The sequence below is a fragment of the Cebus imitator genome, unplaced genomic scaffold (assembly GCF_001604975.1).
Source record: "Cebus imitator isolate Cc_AM_T3 unplaced genomic scaffold, Cebus_imitator-1.0 Scaffold617, whole genome shotgun sequence".
In the NCBI taxonomy this organism is placed as follows: domain Eukaryota; kingdom Metazoa; phylum Chordata; class Mammalia; order Primates; family Cebidae; genus Cebus; species Cebus imitator.
In genome coordinates, this window is record NW_016107932.1 from 720510 (window position 1) to 727373 (window position 6864).

General features: G+C 48.0%; 1 protein-coding gene across 1 annotated transcript in view; it reads left to right on the forward strand.

The window, feature by feature from the left end:
- The first annotated feature begins 4044 nt into the window (after positions 1-4044).
- SOD3 (superoxide dismutase 3) overlaps positions 4045-6864 on the forward strand; it is a 6270-nt gene continuing 3450 nt past the window's right edge. The window contains exon 1 of the mRNA XM_017517098.2: positions 4045-4262. The gene's annotated coding sequence lies outside the window, so the exon portion shown is untranslated. The remainder of the gene's footprint in view (positions 4263-6864) is intronic.

Genomic DNA, 6864 nt, shown 5'->3' on the forward strand with positions numbered 1-6864 from the left:
TGTGGCCTCATGTGTAACCTGTTGAGAAATTACTGGTTCTGACTGGTTTTCATTACCTTCTCCTTCATACACACTGTCCCAGCATTTAAGGGGGAGGGTTGACATGTTAACAGTGAAAGCAAATGTGCCAGAATGGGGCATGGAACAGCGCACCATCTCTCCTCTTCACTGAGGAACAGGACTAATAATACAAATGAAGAGGTGTACATAAAGGGTGCACGTCCATGGTACAGAAGAGGCACTTAGTAAATGTTAGATGTGATTATTTTCCTTCCTTTATTTGAGACAGGGTCTTGCTCCATCACCCAGGCTGGAGCGCAGTGGCACAATCATAGCTTACGGCAGCCTCTACCTCCTGAGCTCCAGCTATCCTCCCACATCAGCCTCCTGAGGAGTTTGGACCACAGGCGTGTGCCAGCATGCCCGGTTAATTTTAAAAAATGTTTTGTAGAGTTGGGGGTCTCTTATGGTGCCTAGGCTGATCTTACCTCAAGTAATCTTCCTGCCTCAGCCTCCCAAATTGCTGAGATTGTAGATGTGAGCCACCGTGTCTGGCCTGCTATCTTATTTCTATTCATAATAATGATGCTTCTTTTCTTCCTGCCTACCCTGCCAGTGAGGATCCCCTTTTCCTGTTACCCAGATGTGTCTAGATAAAATGAGAAGATCCAAGACTGAACTATGCAGTTCCCTGGTTTTACTTTAACTTCCCAGGGGAGCTTCTGGGAGAACCCCGGGCAGGCAAAACATACTGTAAGTTTTTTCAGGCGTATTTGAAGTAATCTGGTTGGGTAAACAGTAATCACACAAAACCTGGCTTTCTAGGAAGGTTAACCTGAAACTTTAATTGTTTTCAAAAATTTTCTCCTCAGGGTAATCACTCTATTTCCTGGCAGAATTTAATTCTATCAGTTTTCTGAACACAGGAAAAGAAGGCTATTTACAACTCGTATACTCGTATTCCTGCAAAAAACGTTCGAAGTTCTCTAGCAGAGAGCTCTTCCACATGGGTAGGAGGAGTGCTTTTCCATGCATTTCCTCAAACCGCTGCTTGACAATGCTCATCTGACTTTCCAGTGTAGCCTACATTTACAAATACGAAAATAATAAGAGGTCAATGGTCCAGGGTCTCGCTTGCGTGGCAGTCACTGATGTTACGGAGATCACTGTGAAATGTGAACGCCTCTGACTCCTCTCTTACTTGCTTCTAATTTTGCTTTCATCTTTGCATTAGGTTAGGTAGTAGTAAAGCATAATGACTAAGAGTCCAAGCTTAGGAATCGAAGTCCTAGGGTTAAATCTTGACTTTGCCATTTTCTAGCTCTCTAACCTGGAGTCCATTACCTTTTCTTACTGGACCTTATTTTCTTATAAACGAAGTTGCCAAATTAATATCCACCCCACAAAAATTATTGCAAGCATTAAATACGCTATATGAGAAAGTGCTTCAGAAAGCATTCAGTTGCGACTTCAGAAAACTCAACCCAAACACCTTAAGCAAAATAAGAATGTATTGACTCATGTAATGAAAACAGAAGGTGAGGCTGGCCATGGTGGCTCATGCCTGTAATCCCAGCACTTTGGGAGGCCGGGGTGGGTAGATCCCCTGAGGTCAGGAGTTTGAGACCAGCCTGGCCAACTTGGCAAAACCCTGTCTCTACTAAAATTACAAAAGTTAGCCAGGCGTGCTGTCATATGCCTATAATCCCAGCTACCCAGGAGGCTGAGGCAGGAGAATTGCTGGAACCTGGGAGCCCGGGGCTACAGTGAGCCTAGATCCTGCCACTGCACTCCAGCCTGGGCAACAGATCAAGACTCTGTCTCAAAAAAAAGAGAAAAAAGATAGAGTATCAAGTACGGCTAAGTGAAAAGCTCAAACACTGACAGTGGGCTCAGATCTCACTCTGATTTTTTGTTTTTTGAGGCAGGTTCTCCCTACATTGCCCAGGCTGGGGTGCAGTGACTGATCGCAGAAGTGATCATAGCACACCATAGCGTTGAATTCCTGGGTTCAAGCACTCTTTCTGCCTCAGCCTTCCTAGTAGCTGGGACTACACATGCAGGTGGCACTGTCCCAAGCTCTCACTCTACTTTTATTCCATTGCCTTCTGCATGGGCCTTATTCACAGACAGTGTCTCCCTTAGTGGAGCATGATGGTGGCAATAACTCCAGGCTTTTTTCTCTAGTTTCAAGTCCAGTGAGAAAGAGCATGCATCTCTTCCAACAGTCCCAGCGAAAGTGGCATGGCATCTCATTGGCTCTGAAGGTGGATCATCCCTGAACCAATGCGACAGTATGATTTATCAAACCTAAGCCACAATCCTACCTCTGGAGCAGGAGATGAAGTCAACACCACCTGCTGAACTGAAAGTATAGATTCTCAGAAGGAAACTGGGATGCCATTAGCAAAGGAAGAGGGAATGAGTGTTGCAATGGTAGGGGGTGAGAAAAAGGCAAATTTCCTCTAGAATGCCATCAAAATGGAAGTAAATCTCGGCTTTAGCATCAATCCTAGAATACCAGAATGGAGACATGCTTTCTTAGACCTTAAGAGAAATAAAATTAGGCTAAGTGAAGAAAGCGCCATTTATAATAGTAGCCATGCATGTATATGATTACAATTTCAAGAACTGAATGAAAATATAAATGTTCTAAAAATGTGATGAAGCTTTCACAATAAGCAACCAGAATGTTGCACGGTGGGGGTGGGGTGGTGGGTGGCATCTGGAACTCTGAAAACTCATTAGTTGAGGACAACTACGCCCACCAACAGAATGCAGAGCGAAGATCGAGCTGCTGGTGCCTGCGTTCTCAGCGGGTCAGAAGGAAGGACGATAGGGCTGTAGGGCTGGAGTCTCCGATTTCTGGGAAGTCTCCTTATCTCACAGAACACCTGCCCCTGGTTAAAGATCATCAGTTTGAGTTCTTCCAAGATGAATCTAGGAAGCCCTTGCTGGTAACTAATTCACCCAGCCTGGGGCGGGGTCCAGAGATTTAGATTTTTTTACAAGCTTTCCTGCCATCAAAATGAGTGTTTGGGACCTCAGGAGGCCCTCTTCATTCCTCCGTTGCTACGCTCCCCACTCTGTAATGGATGCATCTATTGACATAGCTGTCTCTGTCCCCAGAGAATGAACCCCCAAGGCGACTCAGGTAGCTCTGGGTGCCTGGCACACAGCATGGTGCCTGGAATGGATGAGCACCTAATAAATATTTGTTGAAGGAACGCGGGAGGACGGAGGCCAACTAGCAGGCTGCCTGATTTTGCCCACATGGGCTTTTCTGGGAAAGAAGAGCTTCTATTTTCGGAAAGGGCTTCTATGATTGAGGGAAGTTCATAGCAGCCAAAGAAGAAAGGACATTGGGAGGGAAACACTCCACTTCTCCCAGACCACACATTCTTTCAAAAGACTCCTCATCTCTTTCATAACAACAGTAACGACCATGGCAGATTATGAGTGTGGCTAGTGCCAGGCACTGTGTTCTCACTGGTGAGTGACAATCTCATTGCATCTTCACGCTGTTGAGGGGATGGACAGCATCACACCCCCATTTTATAGATGATGAAAAGGAGGCGCAGGGAGTGGTGCAGCCGCTGCAGGGGAACACAGATAGGAAGTGACAAGCCTGGGACTCTGCAGCCTGAGTGTGTCATCACGACCCACCTGCTGCTCTGCTCTTGCAGGCACGACAGCGCAGCTCCAGAGCACCTGCCACGCACATTTGCATGGTGCTCATTTCCATGCAGCAAAAATAAGTCAGTAAGTTATTGACTTAGAGAAAAGCAAAGGGCCTCTCAATAAAGAGGTCATTGTCCACCTCTCCAAAAAGGCGATTTTCTTTCTCATTTTTATTCCCCGGCTGTGTGCTGAAGGTCACTGGCTACAGGCCGGTGAAGTCACGGAAAGGAATCCTTGGCCAGGCAACTCAGAAATGGGAGGGGCAGGGGAGGTGGGGACAGAGGAGAGGCTGAATGGGGGTTGCTCTCCCAGACAGGACCTAGGAGGAGGAGGAGGAGGAGGAGGAGGAGGAGGAGGTGGAGGAGGAGGTGGCTAAGCGATTCTACAACGAGGGGCAGTCCGGCCTGCTTTTCCTCCCTCAACCGGCCCAACGACCCGCCTCCATCAGGCTGACCACTCCCCTGGGCTGGCCTGCTGCACCGGGCGCTAACAGCCCAGGCTGCGGGGACAGCCAGCGTTCCTGGCCGGCTGGGTGCAGCTCTCTTTTCAGGAGAGGAAGCTCTCTTGGAGGAGCTGGAAAGGTGGGTGCTAAGTTGAGGCTGATTTTGTTCTTCACCGAGTGCGCTTATCGAGTCTGAAGCTGGGTTGGGGCCACGGGCCTCTTCTTGGGAACAAATGGGATGATCATCTTGGGAGGGAAAGGCACTTAGGGAAAGGGCCTGGCTGCGCTGCGCAGTGAGTGGGGAGGTGGAGTGGGGGGAGAGGCGGGCACTGCGCAGGAAGAAATCGTTCCTTCTGTGGAACGGCAAAGACAGTCCAAGAGGACTTTTGTGTTGGGAAAAAGGAATCTGGAGGGACGAGAAAGGGGGCCTCTCTAGATGTTACGTGGCTTGGGTGTCAGGAGAGACGATGGGACAGCAGGTACTGTAAAAAGCCTTTCCTCAGGAAAGCAGAGAAGGCCTGGTCAGCTCAGGCTCCCAACGAGAGTTACTTCTAGGAGTGAGCCAGCGATGGAACACACCCAAGGCTCGAGAGGGGCAGGTTCTTTTCAGTTCCAAATGCAGGAAGGAGATAAAGGCTTGGTGCCTCCATTTGGTTCAGGATAAGGCCCCTGATAAGGGCCCCTGTCCCCTTTCTCTGATAACCCTGTCCTCTCCAGATCCATGTACAAAGGAGGCCTTCAAAAGGCTCCAACTGAGCAGAAGGCTGTGGGAGAAGAATGAAGGTGTCTCCAGGGGAAGAGTTGTCAAAAACTTAAGAAACAAGAAGTCAGACTTTACCTGGGTTTGAGGGAGAATTTTTTTTGCTCTTCTTCCTCCTCCTCCTCCTCCTTCTTATTTTATTTATTAATTTATTTGACATGGTCTCATTCTGTCGCCCAGGCTGGAATGTACTGGCGTGATTATAATCACGGCTCACTGCAGCCTCCACCTGCAGCCGCCACCTCCTGGGCTCAAGCAATCCTCCCACTTCAGCCTCCTGAGGAACTGAAACTACAGGCACATGCCACCACACCCAGCTAATTTTTTTGGGTTTTTTCGGTAGAGACAAGGGTCTCCCTATGTTGCCCAGCCTGGTCTCAAACTGCTGGACTGAAGTGATCCTCCTGCCTCAGCCTCCCAAAGTGCTGGGATCACAGGCATGAGCCACCATCCCTGGCTCTTCTTCATCTCCTCAAAATGTTTATTACTCAAGCATTCTTGAAAAAGAAAGCTCATGGACACACCCAGAACAATCTGGTTTTGCTCCACACTTTTAGGGAAGAACTCTGTAAGCAGCAGAGCCTTTCTGAGTGGCAGGGCTGTCTTAGGAGGAGCTGTCTTTGATGATGGGGAACTTCGGGTCCAGGTCTGGTAGGAAAGTTGCCCCATTTCCCGCCTACTCCTGGGTCTCTGGGGTGGTAGCACCACATTGGGCCATGTCATTTAGGTGAGTCCTTGGACATTGTTTTCTCTGCTTCTCCCTCTTTCTGGATACTTCTTGGAGCCTTTCTAGGGAACCTCGTCCTCCCACAGTGTCCATAGCATCTCTTAGCTAATGGTCCTAAAATCTCTACCAGCAGCTTCTCTCTGATCGCTAAGAGCTGCCATGTACTGAGAACTTTCTTTGTGCCGGGTTCTGTGCTAAGTGCCTTAGAGGAGAGATATGCAGTGTGGTACCTAAACCCTGGGCTTCGAGCAGACACACACTTTCGTATCTTGCCTTTAGCTCCTTATTGAACATGTCACCTTGGGCAGAACACATGCCTCTCTGTGCCTCAGTTTCCCATGCTTTAGAATGGGGATAACAGTGAATAATGTTCTCATGAGGATGCAATGAATGAACCCATGCTCAGTGCTTTTAACAGTGTCTGGCACCTGTGTTCATTAAGTTTTAGCCATTTGAATCATCTCTTTTAAGCCTCAGGGCAAGCCTCTGTAGTCTAAAGCCTGTATTAGTACCCTATTTGCAGATGAGAAAACTAAGGTTCACAGAGGAGAAGGCAGTCTACAGTCTGCAGTCCAGCATTTCCTCTGCTAGTCAGCAATAAAAATGATAACAGCTAATACTTAGAGTAAGTGGCAGTGCCAGGCTTTGGATTCATGAGGTGAGTTCTAGAATCCATCCCTTTAATCACCACACTAAACCTCCTCTCTGAGACGGTTATATAAAGCATATCTACTCAGGCTTGGAGTTTTTAAATGGCACCAGTTTGGCGTTGGAAATGCGGCTGACCTTCAAGGCAGCTCTGTGGAGGCAGCATCAGTCCCTCTGGATCAATCCCTCTGGACATACCTCGGTGGTTTGGCTGGCCTTATTTTACACATAGGGAACCTGAAGCTAAAAGAGCATCAGTAACCCCATGAAATCACAGTTAGTATAGGTTGGAATTGGGATTCAAATCTGTACCTGACTTTACACTTTATAATTCCTGGCTGGGCCCCGGTATCTTTTATGACACCAAAATTAATTTTTTCCTTCCTTCCTTCCTTTCTTCCTTCCTTTCTTCCTCCCTTCCTTCCTTCCTTCCTTCCTCCCTCCCTCCCTTCCCTCCCTCCCTCCCTCTCTCCTTTCCTCCTTCCTTCCTTCTTCCTTCCTTCCTTCTTCCTTCCTTCCTTCTTCCTTCCTTCCTTCCTTCTTCCTTCCTTCCTTCCTTCTTCCTTCCTTCCTTCTTCCTTTCTTCCTTCCTTTCTTCCTTCCTTC